Source organism: Euprymna scolopes, chromosome 16, assembly GCF_053919585.1.
Source record: "Euprymna scolopes isolate OS-2025 chromosome 16, ASM5391958v1, whole genome shotgun sequence".
Taxonomy (NCBI): Eukaryota; Metazoa; Mollusca; class Cephalopoda; order Sepiida; family Sepiolidae; genus Euprymna; species Euprymna scolopes.
The window spans coordinates 76823069-76839265 of record NC_136497.1 but is presented as its reverse complement, the minus strand read 5'-3'; positions in this window follow the sequence as shown (position 1 = coordinate 76839265).

The window sequence follows — 16197 nt, the reverse complement described above, 5'->3', positions numbered from 1 at the left end:
CTGGAATCTAAAGAGCAGCGTTTATTTTAATGTATTAGAAAATGTATTAATACTGTATTAATGTGTAATGTATTAATACTTTTAAAAGAAAGCAGTGCTCATTATACTGTAGATATGTAATAAGCTGTATAAGTATAGGTATCTTAAACCTATATTAATATTGAGTGAAACGATTCATAATTGTGAGTTAAAAATCAGTTTCAAAAGGAAAAAACAAACAAAATCAACTCGATTGTACGATCGTTTCGGAAACGATGTTCATTTTATTGAAATTGACGATAAGTATTGACAATAATTTGACAAACTTAATATCTGCCTTACTCATGACTAAAATTACTACACTGGGTACCATTTTTTGTTAAATTTCAGCTACCGTTGTAAAAAAAATAACAGAAAGCTTCTTAATTTTTTTATTTTTTCGATGTTTCTAATGATACGTTTAGTTTTTACGAGTCTTTCTTTTTTCTACATACATTGGTATGTCAAAGAAATGAATATATATATATATATATATATATATATATATATATATATATATATATAGAGAGAGAGAGAGAGAGAGAGAGAGAGAGAGAGAGAGAAAGAGAAGAGAGAGAGAGAGAGATGAAAAAAAGAACAAACCAAGTTATGCGTTCATGAACGTTTCGTCTTTATTTCGAGACTTCTTCTGGATGCATGAAATTAAGAAAACAAAACACCAGTACAAATATTTGAAAATATATTTTTGATGTCATGAAATGTATGACCCAGTTCCATTTCAGAAACGGAAAAAATCGTTGGAAATTCAATAAAGGGACGAGGTGAAGCGTTGTGAAAGAGAGCAAGTTTTTTTTTATAATATCATATAGACGTTAATATATTTTAAAAGATATGATGCAATTCATATTTTTCGGAACAAATATGTCCGTTATAATTCAATCTGACTGTGTAACTGAAATGAAATGAGTGTATTTTTGTTATGTAATTTATTGACTGATTAGATGTATTAATTATTATAGGAGGTGTTTTCTATACATGCTCTCTCTCTCTCTCTCTCTCTCTCTCTCTCTCTCTCTTATATATATATAATTTTTTTTTACTATAATAATTAAATACCTATAAACACTAGTGTTTCATCCTTTCGGGAATCTTCAGTGTAGGGTGCCACGACTAACACTAGTTAACATATATATATATGCATATATACACTCGTGAGCAAAAAAAAAATGGGCCAAACAAATTTTATACATTTTATTGCACTAAAAACTATATTGAACAAAGAACAATTGAACAAGGAAACTTAAACGAGACTAATAACACAGAACAAGACATTTCCTTTAATAAATGCTTAGGATGGAATCGCATTCCCTTTTGATTTCTTTAAAATATCAATCCTTTTAGACATGCTCTTAACCATAGTGGGAAACTGTGAAGAAGAGATGCTATTCCATTCGCTTTGCACAGCTTCCCACAGTTTGTCATTGTTCGAAAAGGTTCTACCATCCAATGCACGAGATATTATGGACCAAATATTCTCGATTGGGTTTAAATCGGACTTTGACCTGGCCGAAATATCACATTAATTGAATTATCAGAAAACCATTTTTCTGTGACTTTAGCAGTGTGTGCAGGGGTATTATCATGTTGAAAAATAATGTTCTGAGATATTCCCAGCTTCTGGATACTTAGTAACAGTTTTGTTTATAATATTCAAATGTATTCCTTTGCATTGGTTGACTTCACATTTAATAAGTTCCCCAACTACTGCAGCAGTAAAAGTTCCCCATACCATTATCTCTCCATTCTCGTGTTTAACTGTCGTTTTCATGCAACATGGTGAAAATCTTTCTCCAGTTCTTCAATTGCACCATTGGGGAGCATCAGGGGCATCAGTAAAAAGACAAAATCTTGATTCATCTGACCAGAAAAAAATTCCTGAACCAGTCTGTATCTTTCTTGCCATAACACGAGAAAAATCTCTTTCTATCATTGATGTTCTTCTTAGATAAAAATGGCTTTTTTGTACACCTTTTAGAAGAAAATCTTATTTCTTTAATTCGTCTAGATATTGTATATCTAGAAAGAGAATTTCCAGCCCCTGCTTTGAATTCTTTGCTATGGTCAAAATAAGTTTTCTTTCAATCCTTCAAAACAGTTTATTTAAGCCTGTGTTCGACCGTCAAAGTGAATGCTCTAGGACGACCAGATCCAGATTTCCCCTTTACCAAACATTCGACTTCGAACCTTTGACCAATTCGCTTCACTACAGAAAGAGATGTTTTCACTTTTTCTTTTCTGAAAATATAAAAAATCTGCTTGTAAGTCATTTTGTACTGCTTTAATCCTGCAATTCGGATTTTTATATCCTCGCCAAGATGCGGTCCTGCCATATTTAGGATTAATTTTTTCACTTATTATTATATGCTATAATAATAATCTGCAAAATAGAACTTTTCAGTTAAAATTAACAAAAATTCATGGAAAAATATTGAAAAATCGATTTCATTCTTCTTTCACTCTTGGCCCATTTTTTTTTTTATCATGAATGTGTGGTCTTCTATGGTAAGACCATCACCCCCATTAATTTAATATCAAAAAGAAAAATAATAATAATAATAAACGAGGGAACTTTCTTGTACGGCACAATCACGTTAACACACCGGTTCTCACCAGATCACCAAAGTTAAGCAATGTTGAGCCTGGCCAGTACAACATGGGTGACCATTTGCGAAGGCTAGGCGCTGTATGTACCTTCTGATAAGTTTTGACGTGGGGCCAGCAACTTCACCCCGAAAAAAGAACTCATCGCTACAAAAGCATCTACAAAGTTGTGGATGGCCTATGCTCTTCATACTCAAGGGTATGGATGGATGGATGCAGGGAGGGAAAGACGTGGGCTTTTACCCAAAATTAAATTTTGATGTAGATAGTCTGAGAGACATGTTTGTAAAAATAAATAAAGCCAGCTTGAAACTTATGGTACGATGTTGATTTGATTTGATCTTCAATAGCATCATTAATAATAAATATTATCATCTTATTAAATAATGGAGTATTATCGGATTTATGAACTGAGGATAAGCGTTAAGTAGAGGTGCTTTATTAGTAAAAAAGGAGCTTTGAGTCGCTCTCGACTACAGTCAACTAATTTACATTTTTGACTAGAATACAAGTAACAGCATTCAATAATTTATATTCTCTGCACATGTTAAAGTAAAATACAATTATTTTACGTATTTTATAACGCATGGGTATAAAAAAAGTTACATAAGAACACAAAAATGATGATCTACTTCATATTCCTACGTGAAGAGGTACTTGAAACTGTGTAATTAAGTGATATACAACCAAAATGATATCAAGAAAATATGAATATACAAAACAATGCTCGGTGGTAGAATACAAAATATTTTTACAGCAAAAATGAATTTGCATATGCAAATTTCTACTAATCTCATATACAATAATATATATTTAAAAAAAAAATTTACATGGGAGTCATTACTTATCAAGGCTCAAAAATCACTCGAAGATAGCAGTTAATGAGTGTACGGTAGTCACTGAGACGACAGCATATTAATGTGTCAGAGCGCGTATGGCCACGTGTGAGAAAATATTAGCAGCAACACACAGCTATTAAAACATGTATGCAAATTAGCAAGTGCGCACGAGCTTGCATCACAAGAAAAGCAGAGAAAAAAATAGCACGAGGTCACGCAAAAGAAGCGAGCTGACTTTTTTTTTTTTTACTCTTATGCAGCGAAAGAAAAAATGCACCACGTAACGAGGAGTAAAAAGAGAAAGATTACGGATGAGATGAACGTGTGGTCGCATGATGGTGGCAAGAGACTTTTAAGCTGTTGTCGAGTCGGCAGGGTTTTGTTAACCTCATTTCAGAAGAAATGAATAGTAAAAAAAAAAGAGAAGCAGACATTGGAAAGTCACTGCAATAAATGCCTTTTGTTAAACAGAAGAAAAAAAGACCGAGTCAGAGTTTGGTTTTCTTTTGTTTGTTTGTTCCTGCACCGATACGCACGTTACATTAATAGCTAATGAAAAATGGGGTAGAAATGGATTATTTAGGATGCGGCTCAACAAGAACTTGTTTACATTGGACTTGAGGATGACTATATTGTAGTCAGCTGGAAAGCAGGTTAGCAGAACAGAGTTCCAAAGGGGGGCAGTTCTAGGAAAGAAGCTTTGTTCTTGGAATTTGTGTTTAGATTTAGGCACAAATAGTGAATATGTTGGTACTGTTGATGGTTGTTGTAGCTAGACGGATGTTTTCTTTGGTAAGAGGGACCATAGATTGAAGCTCAGATGAACACTTGCCATGAAAATAACGATATAGCAGGGACAGGTTCGCAATGTCTCTTCTGTGGGAAAGAGGTTGCCCAGAGAAACATAGCATCACCTACTAGGTTTCGATATGTTAGTAATACAGTATGTAACTCATATAGTATAATATGTAAACTTTTTGCTTGGTTTTTAATGCTGGTTACTCTGTTTAAAGGTATTTCACTTGCTTAAATTTTTAAATTCGATTGCTTTCCTGTGAAATTTATTTAATTTATTCATTTCTTTAATTATTTAGACCCCAGAAACTGAAGGATTGTCAGTCGAAAGATGAGGAATATTATGGGAGTACATTTTTTACATTGTGCCTTCGGTGATCAAGGGATTCTATTTAATAATAAAAAAAAAAAGATTAGAAGGTGATAACATACTTCGAACATTAAATCAACGTATCTATATACTAATAATTTAATTTTCATCGTATGTTATCGCATACTATCCCTCTTTATTCATCAAGTTTGGTTTGATTCTTTTGTTTTACGGCATATCAACCCTTTTGGGGTTATTTAATACCGAAGCCAGCAATTATGAGGAAAATGTTTTTATGCTTCAAGTTGTATATATCTGTAAATATTTATTTGTTTTAAAGAGAAAAAATGTTTTTGTTTTTTGGCTGTCAGAACATGACTGAGTTTTGCAGAAGGAAAGAAAAAAAAAACAATAGCATCAATGTTTGGTGAATTTTAGGTCAGAAACCCGGTATCTCTAGACAGTCTGATCTGGTAACACCAGATTATGATTTTAAGTTGCAAATTGTCACCTAAGCAAAAATTGGGGTTGTGGATATTGATATCATCTTGTGCTGATACCATTTCTCAAAACATTCACTCGGATTTCTTTCCAGTGTCTGAAGACTTTGACAGTATGTTTAAGATACTTCAAACTGTCATTCATATACACTAGACCCTTGCCATCGAAGTTTGACGCAAGAAAAAAAATCACATGATCCCCCTCCAAAAAAAAAAAAATCTGTTCAAAACTTTTAGCATTATGCATGTCTAAGAAAGAGAAATACACACCTCTCTCGTTGCTTGTTTCCTTATGTAAGTCTTGGAGGAGGGGGGGACAAGGAATTTTTAAATATTTTTACCATCACCTATTGTCTTTCAATCGTAGGCGTGACTCTTTCTCTTCCTGAGATTCTCGTGAAATTCTTATCAAATATTTCCTGGAATTCATATATATTAGATCAATTGTTCGTTCTGCTTCTTGTGAAGTCGGTTCTCTTTTATCGCTCTAAACACTTCCTCGTGCCTAATTAATACGTGATGTTGTTAGTCTCAGTCTTTTATATAAATACTACTATGTGTTCTTCATAATTGTCTTCTATTATTTCCTGCTCCATTTGTTTCATCTCGTTAGGCTCATTAGTTTAGAGGTCTCTCTCTTTCCTCCCTCTCTCTTTCTCTCCATCTACCCCCCCTTTCTCTCACCTCTCTCTCTCCCTCCCTCTCTCACTCTCTCTCTCTCTCTCTCTCTCTATATATATATATATATATATATATATATATATGTGTATGTATATATATATATATGTGTATATATATATATATATATATATATATATATATATATATATATATATATATATATATATAACATTTTATTGATATAGACAAATATTACATAGTCGCTACACTGAACATGCAATTGGTTTATTAAAAAAACAAAAGTTCCTCGTCAGGCGTTATCGTCAGGCGTCATAGTTTATCTGCTATTCAAACCATCTGGTTCTTAAATGAAAAAAGTGAAACATATTTTGTTTATTTATAAAAATAAAATATTTAATCGCTAACTTTAATGGGGGGGTGACATTAAGTGACATTTCAGACTTAAAAATAGAAGGCGGTATGGGGAAAAGGGACGCCAAAAATTAATAAGATAACAGAGAAAGGTAGAAAGATATAAGAAGGAAAAGGAAGTGGCAGCAAAAAAAGAAGAAGAAGGAGAAAGAAGAAAGAAAGAAGAAAAGAAAAAGAAAGAGAAAAGAGAAGAACCGTAAGACGTAAGGAAGACAAAAGGGGTCAGTATAGTTAGATTACATTTCTATAAGAAAAGGGGAGGGGTGAAAACAATATACCAAGTTTACGAGCATTTAAAATAAGATGTCAACAAAAGAAGACGACTTAAGGGGAAGGGTGGTTAATAGCGAGTTAGTAGAAATGATTCGCAGTAAGGATTCTACATAAATATTCATATGCATGTCATAAACGTAGCAGGATTAATACATATATATACGCACATAAGTGTGCAAAAAAAGAATTAAAGAATAAATTTAAAGATCAAAAATGTTTTAAATGAAAAAGTAAAAACCGAGACGACTTTATATAAAGGTAAATAGGCTTTGATTTTGGGGGCATAAATATATTTATATATTATTTAATTTATAATTTAAAATTAAAATTAAAATTTCCAGTTATGAAAATTAAAGATCTAATAATAATAATAATAATAATAATAATAATAATAATAATAATAATAATAATAATAATAATAATTATTATTATTATTATTATTATTAATGATAAAGATAATGATAATGGTAATCATAATAATGATGATAATGATAATAATGATTATCATAATAATAATTATAATGATAATAATAACAATAATTATAATAAATATAATAATGGTAGTAATAATAGTAATAATGATGATTACAATAATAATAAAGGTGATAGTAATAATAATAATGATAAAAATGCTAAAAGTAATAATAATAATAATAATAATAATAATAATAATAATAATAATAAATACCAATAATTATCATAATAATGATAATATTGCAAATAATAATGATAAGGGCAATACTACCACTAATAACGATGATAATGATAATAAAAATAACATTGATAATAATAATGATAATTATACTACTACTACTACTACTACTACTACTACTACTACTACTACTAATAATAATAATAATAATAATAATGATAATAATAATAATAATCACCACAGGCCGTATTCAATATTTGATGACCTGTGTGAAAGCCCCTTGTCAGCCTATAATACTACTACTAATAATAATAATAAAAATAATAATAATAATAATAAAGTATAAATTTATAAGTAATCAGAACATAATATTGGGTGTTATATAGTTACTAAGAGTGTAAGAATGAAAAATAACAATCAAGATAAAGATGGTTTAGAGTTATGAAAGGAAATTAAAGTGGCTAAGAAGGTGGGATTTATAGTGTCCACAGTTAATAGGGGTTTCATTTTCCTTATTAAGGCGTTTAACCCTTTTCCTTAAATCTGGAAATAAATAATTTTTCGAACAGGCAAAGGTAGCACGGTAGGTTAAGAGATTTACAAGTGTTCGTTTTCCTATTTGATAACTGGTGTTAAGGACGGTTCCTTTAAATTCCCATAGTATATGGCAAGTAATATTCTGTTTTGTTGTTTTGAATTGTTAAATGAGCATTTATGACCGGATCACCTCTCTTTGAAAGTGTTACCAGCCATGCCAATATAGTATTTACTAATATGGAGATTTTCTTCCGTAGTGATGGTTGCTTTGTATACTATGGATTTGACTAAACAATTGCGTTCAAGTGGGCATTCAGGCTTGTTTAAAATATTACAAGATCTAGTATCATTGAGATCAGATATATTTGGTACTTGATTGCTATTTAATATTTTTTTTTGTTTTTTAATAATTTTTCAAGGTTATCACTTCAACTATAACTTAGTTTGAAGATGTTTTTGTTAAAAATCTTATGGAGGATGTTCTCTTATGGAAAATGTATTTTTATAAGATTAATAAATTTTTTCCTATGTTTGTTTTTACTATAAGAGTATAGGGAGGGGTGAGCTAAATGATTTTCCTTTTCCTATTGTTAGAGTTTTTTTTTATTTGATAATCTCTCGGTATACACTATTTGAGTGTTTTTGTATGCACTATCATTTAGGGCTTTATTATAAAAAATGTAATGGCATTGAAGATTTCTTTGTTAGATGAGTTGTCACTAAGTCTTTTACTAATAGATTTCGGGGTATGTTTAATCACCGATTTTGGGTGGTTGGACATGGGTTGAACATATAATGGATTAGCATTGTCCTTTCTATATGGTTCATAGGATTGTTTTATCTTTGTACTTCTCTCCCGGTCGCCACCACACATGCTTAAAGCCATCAGAACTAAGCAAAGTTCGTCTCATCAGATCAAAAGACATGATTCCAGTAATCTATGGGTTTTGTTGACTTGTCTTCAACAAACTGCTTGCGGGCTTTCTTGTGTAATGCCTTCAAAAAAGGCTTCCTCCTGGGGTGACAGTGATGCACATCAATTTGAGGAGTACAAAGATAAGTGTGGCATGCCTACAGTCAAGCATGGTAGTGAGGATGTCATGGCCTGGAGCTGCATGAGTGCTGCAGGTATTGGAGAGTTACATTTCATTGAGGGAAACATGAACTCCAACATGTATGGTCAAATACTCCAGCAGAGCATGATCTTCTAATTCCAGAAACTGGGTTGTAGAGCAGTGTTCCAGTATAAACCCAAAACACACACCCAAGACAACCAGGGCTTTACTGAAGAGGCTGAGGGTAAAGACTTGAACCGAAGAGAACATATTTGGGACATCTTACAGCAGAACGTATGCAAAATCTCAAATATCTGCCAGCTCTGCAACGTCGTAATTAATGAGTGGAAGAGCATTCCAGTGGCTACATGTGAAGCTCTGATAAACTCCATACCCAGGAGAATAAAGGTAGCTTTGTATAATGATGGTAGCCACAAAAAATATTGAGAGACGGCATGTTGTATGTTAAAACCGCCAACATTTTGTAAGGGGTGTACTCACTTTTGTTGCCAGGGATTTAGCTTTTAATGGCTATATTTTGAGTTATTTTGAGGGGAAAATAAATTAACTCTATTATATATGATGCAGACAGAATACTTTTCATTTTGTCAAAAAATCATTTTTGCAGTGTTCTCCCATGAAGGGATATACTTAACTATTTGAAGAAATGTGAGGGGTGTACTCATTTTTGTGATACAATGTATATATATATATATATATATATATATATATATATATATATATATATATATATATATATATATAAAGCTGAATGTCTCTGTGTGTATGTGTGTGTGGTCTGGTCACGAATAGGCTCCTATATGGTTGACTATTTTAAAAAACTGATTACATATAATGATAGAAGATGTATCGAGACACAGGAATGGGTATGTTTGATCTGGCAGAACAATGGTTCATTAAAATAGTGGGGTCTGCGTTACCGCCTGGCCCACAAAGTATGGAAATAAAAAATTAAAAAATTAAAAAAGAAACGTTTACAAGTGTTTTTGATATGGATGTACATAAAAGTACTTTGATAAGTATGTTTTAACTTAAATAGGGATGGTATAATAAAATTGTGGGGTCTGCGTTCGCACCTGGCCTCCATAGAATGGAAATAGCACCCACTTACTGGCCACCTTGGCTATAAAGTGGTTGTTTATTGTACGTTAAATAAATATAGAAAAGTAATTCCCACTTTTTAAAGCTATAATTCATTCATATCATTGAAATTACTCGTTTCTTGGGATTTAAACTGTTGTTTTTGTTTTCAGTATCCTCGAAAACCTATAATAGTGATAATTTTAAAATAATTTTTTGTAGGTGGAAAGATAGTGCACCTTTAGCAATATTTCAAACAAAATCATTTGTTTTCCTAGTTTTGCATATGAATTACAAAATATCTGATATTTCGCCAAACCCTCTGGCCTTGTTGGAGAGGAGACTAAAACTTGCTGCTATGGTTTGCAATGAGCCGAAATAATAGCAAGGGGAGACTTGATTCCAAATATTTCTCATATGTTACATCTCCCATCTTTGGATTTCATGCATAAAGTAAAGTTCACAGTATATAAAGATGAGTTGGTACTGGAGATATTCATAATCGTACCCTATTTCCAAAACAGAGGATAAATATCTTGAATCAAGTCTCACCTTGCTGTTATTTCAGATCATTTGAAACCATAGCAGAAAGTTTTTGTTTCCTCTCTATCAAGGCCAGAGGTTTTGGGGCTATATATATATATATATATAGGTTTGGTGGCTATATTAAAATTCTGAAAAAACAACATGTAGACACATATATTCGAATTATCTATCAGGATCTTTCATCTGATTTCTAAACAGTGTCTTATCTCGAATATATATATATATATATATATATATATATATATATATATATATATATATAAATTTTTTTTTTTACAAGGTGATCACAACTTATCAAGGCCCGGAAGCCACTCAGGGATAAGGGTTATTGCATGTACAGTACGTTAGTGCGGGGGGGTTTAATAAAAATGTCTACTTAAGGGGGCAGTTCATCAGGAATTTGTTTACGTTGGACTTGAAGACACCCAGGTTGTAGTCAGGTGGGAAGCAAGCAGACGGAACAGAGTTCCACAGGCGTGCAGTTCTAAGAAAGAAGCTTTGTTCATGGAATCTACGTTTTGATTTAGGCACAGATAAAGAGTGGGGAAAATTTTTGACAGTGGTTTCAGCTAGTCTAGTGTTTTTCATAAAAGATTTGCGAGGGGGGGACTAGAGATTGGAGCTCAGACGAGCACCTGCCATGGAAATAACGATAAAAGATAGGCACGCAACGTCTCTTCTGTGGGAGAGAGGTTGCAGGGAAGGGAAAAGGGCATCCCCCACTAAGCCACGAAGTCTATTTTGTACTCTGTCAAGACATGATAGGCTGTTTTTAGCAGCTCCTGCCCAGATATGGCAGCAGTATTCCATCCTTGGGCGTACTTGGCTTTTATATAGATAGAAAATTGCATCAGTAATGAGATATCTCCTTGAGTGGTAGAAGGATCCCACTATCTTTCCAGCGACCTTGGCAACAGACTTGATGTACGTGTTCCATTTCAGATCAGGAGTAAAGGTTAAGCCCAGAAGCTTGTCAAAACGTGGTGCTTCTCCTAGACGAGAGCCATCCATTTCAATTGAAGCCAGATGGGGATCAGAGTGGTGATGATGTAAAGATAGGAGCTTAGTTTTAGATGCATTAAAGGTAACCAGCCATGTCTTCCCCCACTGAACCAAGTGCTCGAGATCAGAGGAGAGAGAATCAGAGAGAAATTTGTCATTTACAGCCTTTGATGTGTTGCCATAGATGGTCGTGTCATCAGCATAGATGTCAACGATTTAAGTATGTGTTTAGGGAGATCGTTGATGTAGATTAGGAAAGGATTTGGGCCCAGGATTGACCCCTGAGGGACTTCAGCATTAATGCTGTGTGCCTCTGATTTCTAACCATCAACCACTACTCTTATGAGCCTATTGGAGAGAAATGATTTAATGATTGAGAAAACGTTACCAGTGATACGGTAGCTGGAAATCTTGTGAATTAGACCCTTATGCCATACCTTGTAAAAGGCCTTTGATATGTCAAGAGCAATTGCACTAGAAAGGAAGACTTTGTCAAGAGATTCACTAATCCTATGAGATATAACCGTTAGCACGGTAGATCTTGCAGAACGGAAACCATATTGCATGTCACTAAGAAGGTTATTTCTGCTGAGGTGGTTGACTATTTCTCTATTTAATATGGATTCCAGCAACTTACTCATAACACACAGGAGACTTATTGGTTTGTACTGAGAGGGAGATGACTTTTCACCTAAATTCTTAAATACAGGGCATACTGATGAGGTTTTCCAGGGTGTTGGAAAGCACTTCTCCTTAAGGCAACGCTTAAACAGTTTCGTAAGTATGGGAGCAAGTTCAGGTTGAAGCTTTTTTAACACTATAGTTGAGATGCCGTCAGGGCCAGTTGCTTTACTAGAATCAAGGTTCTTGATTAGCTTGGCGACCTCATGCATAGATATTTGTATGTTACCTAGCGTGTTCTTCGTCGCATAGGGTAGAATTAGCTGCAAAGTTCTTTGCAAATAGTTTGGCATTGTCTGATGCTGACGAGATGACCTCTGGTCCATTGATAACACTGGTCAACAAATTTTTATTTTTTTTCTTTGGCAGACCATCTAGGTGTGTTTTCTGGGGGTTTGAAGGTCGCTGATTACGAATATAACATTGGTTTTGCCAGATTGGCTCTAGTTTAGAAGATACTGATAGCCCCAAATAAGCCTAAACTGCTAAAATTCTCCCTGAAATACTTCAATATAGAAGCAGTAAATAATAATTTTCTGATATTATTGAATCATTATAATGATTATGTATATATCGAAGTATTTCAGGGAGAATTTTTATATAATTATTTATATAGGGAGAATTTTTATATAATTATATACTGTAATTACTTAATAACATGTTCCATAAATATAGTTGCAGTATAAATTAAACAGTAATTAAGAATTTTCTTTTTAATTCCACAGTTGAAAATGAGTTCCAGAGAGAAAATGAGTTCTTCTAGAAGATGTTGCAAATATGAACCGGATGTCTTTTGTTACATCTGTGGACAGTATATGATGGCACAACAAAAGAGGAATATTACAGACTTTGTCAAGAGGGCGTACAAAGCATACTTCGATATGATACTTGGTGACCAAGACAAGTCTTGGGCCCCACATATGGTGTGCAAAACCTGTGTAGAAAGTCTCCGCAGTTGGACCAACGGTAAGCTGAAGTTGAAGTTTGCTGTACCAATGGTGTGGAGAGAGCCCAACAATCATTTTGATGACTGCTACTTCTGTCTGAATGACATGTCGGGGTTTAACAAGCACAAGAAAGCAAATTGGCAGTATCCGAGCCTGGATTCTGCTATCCGTCCTGTTGCGCACTCTGAGGATCTACCTGTGCCTGTTTTCACTAGTTTGCCTGAAATCGATGAAACCGAAGAGATTCCAGCTGATCTTTCAATATCAAGTGATGATAGCTGTAATGACTATGAAGAACCCTCAAATGGCCCTCAGCTTTTAAATCAATCTGAACTTAATGACCTAGTGCGAGACCTTTGTTTGTCGAAGGAGCAGTCTGAAGTTCTTGCATCATGACTCCAAGAGAAACACATTCTTGATTCTGGCACAAAAGTAACATGCTATAGGTCAAGGGAAGGCAACTTGCTTCGTTTCTTTTCTAAAGAAGACGACCTGGTCTTTTGTAATGACGTTTCTGCACTTCTCAACTGCATGATGATCTCATCATATGACCCAGCAGATTGGCGTCTCTTCATAGATAGCTCGAAAGCAAGTCTAAAAATTGTACTTTTGCACAATGGCAACAAGTTTGCTCCTGTACCAATTGGCCATTCTACCAAGATGAAAGAAGAGTATGATGCTATCAAATTTGTTCTTGAAAAGCTGAATTACAACACTCATAAATGGCTGATTTGTGTGGACTTGAAAATGGTGAATTTTCTGCTTGGTCAGCAAAGTGGGTACCCAAAGTATCCCTGCTTTCTTTGTTTGTGGGATAGCAGAGCAAGAATCCAGCACTAGAGAAGGGAGAACTGGCCAGAACGAGAAAGTCTCGAAGTCGGCACAGCCAATGTCATCAATGAGCCTTTGGTACCCAGGGATAGAATCATCTTCCCTCCATTGCACATAAAACTAGGGCTCATGAAGCAGTTTGTTAAGGCGTTGAACAAGGATGGGGATTGTTTCAAGTACATATGCAGACAATTTCCAGGTCTTTCCATCGAAAAAGCTTAAGGTGGCATCTTCGATGGACCTCAAATTCGAACGCTCATGAGGGATTCTGACTTCACTAATCATATGAACACGGTTGAGTTAAATGCTTGGGTGTCCTTCACAGATGTAGTGACAAACCTTTTGGGAAATCACAAAGCTGACAATTACAAGCAATTGGTCCGTAAGATGCTTACTGCATACGGAAAACTGGGGGCAAATATTAGCATTAAAGTTCATTTCTTGTTTAGCCACCTCGACAGATTTCCTGGTAATCTTGGTGATTACAGTGAGGAGCAGGGGTAGAGATTCCATCAAGACATCAAAACAATGGAAGAGAGGTATCAAGGCAAATGGGATGAGCATATGATGGCAGACTACTGCTGGAATCTTTTGAGATACTGCCCAAAAGTTGCTCACAAGCGAAAATCGTATAAACGTCAATTTTAGTTTTGTGAATAAAATATTGTTTTGTGTGTTCATTGTAACCAAGAATCTAGTGTATAATGCTTTGCATTAATTCATGATATATAACTGATTATGTAAATGTTTTTTTTTCACTTGGAGAATTAAAATTCAGCAAATTTTTAGCAAATTTTTTGTATATCCTCGAAATCTATGAAAAGTGTTCAGTTATAGGATAAATGAAATGATGTTATATCTAACTTAACTTGTTAGATTGAGATTTTACACTGTCTTTGTGGTTTAAGATTATCATAAAAATCAATATCTGACATTTATGCTCTATTTAGCCGTTTTTTGTACGTTTAGCTACGGTCGCGAATGGGTGATTTCAGACAAACGACCCCCCTGTGATATCTAAAAAACTAGAGCCAATTTGCAAAAAACTAATGTCAGATTCGGATTCAGCGCCCTTGAAAACCCCAGAAACCAGTCTTACTTTGCCTGCCAAAAATATTGTGTTGACCAGTGTAATGGTTGGGATAGAACGCACACTTCTGTTCAGGATCCTATTTGTTATTTGCCAAAACTGGTGGGAACCAAGCCGCTGATCAGCTACTTAAACGGACTGAGCATATAGCTCTCTTGCATTTTTTATTACTCTTTTACAGTGGTTGCTGGCAGTCCTGAAAGCGGCTTTAGTCTCAGTGCATTTATTACGTTGGTAGCTATGGAAAAATGATTTCTGTGCGCGATGGCAGCAGCACATTCTGGGGAGAACCATGGCTGGCTGTTGGGTTTTTGCTAGAATTTTTTAGATGGTATGAGTCGGTCTATGCCTACAATTAGCCATTCGGTCAGGTCTGATACTATAGAGGACACATCGTTTTTAAACACGGAATGCAGAGGTAGATCATATATGAATGTACGGAAGCTATCCCAGTCAGCCATGAAGTATCGGTATACAGTACGGTGGAGGGGTACGTCTGGGGGCTTATTATATTTCATTTTTATCTTAACTGATATGATGGAGTGGTCGGAGGATCCTAGAGGAGAAAGAACGGAACATGAACATAGCTTAGGGGAAGTGGAGAGAAAAAGGTCTAGGAGGCTTGCATACTGACCTGTAGTATCGGGCACACGGGTGGGCTTGCGAACAATCTGAGTGAGGTCATAAGCAATGGCAAAATCATGACAGAACCTCCCCTCATCGTCTGTCTTATTTGAGTGGGTCAGCCATTCCACGTTATGGACGTTGAAGTCACCACAGGTGTGAATGTTAGCCGAAGGATATGCAGACAGGATGTGGTCAATTTTCTCAGATATACTCTCAAAGATTGTAACTCCGCTGTGATGGGGCTGATAGAGGGCAAATATAAATGCAGTAGTGTAAACAAGTGCAACCCGGAAGCACATATAGCGTAAATTAGGATCGTCTCTGGAGATATCGCTGCCACATAGGAAGCCATCTTTAATGTAGACACATATTCCATGCCCATGGCGGTCTTGGGAGTCAGATTTAGATGTTAAGTTAGAGTATCCATTAATTATTAACTCATCTAGGGAAGTGGTCGGCCCTATTCCAGTTTCGCTTAGAAAGAATATGTCCGATTTCGTCTACTGTAATTGGGTTTCAAACTCTGGAAGGTTGGAATGTAGACCCCTGATGTTGGGGAAGGAGACATGGTAGTAGGGCTCTACGTTGGAAGATGGGGTTCTAGGTTTATTCGATTTTTTTTTTTTTTTTTGAGATATTTCATGTTGAGGATTTGGGATTTGTGGAACAGGTCCGCATACTTGGTTGGAGCAGGATAGAGAGGGAAAGTAAGAGAGAA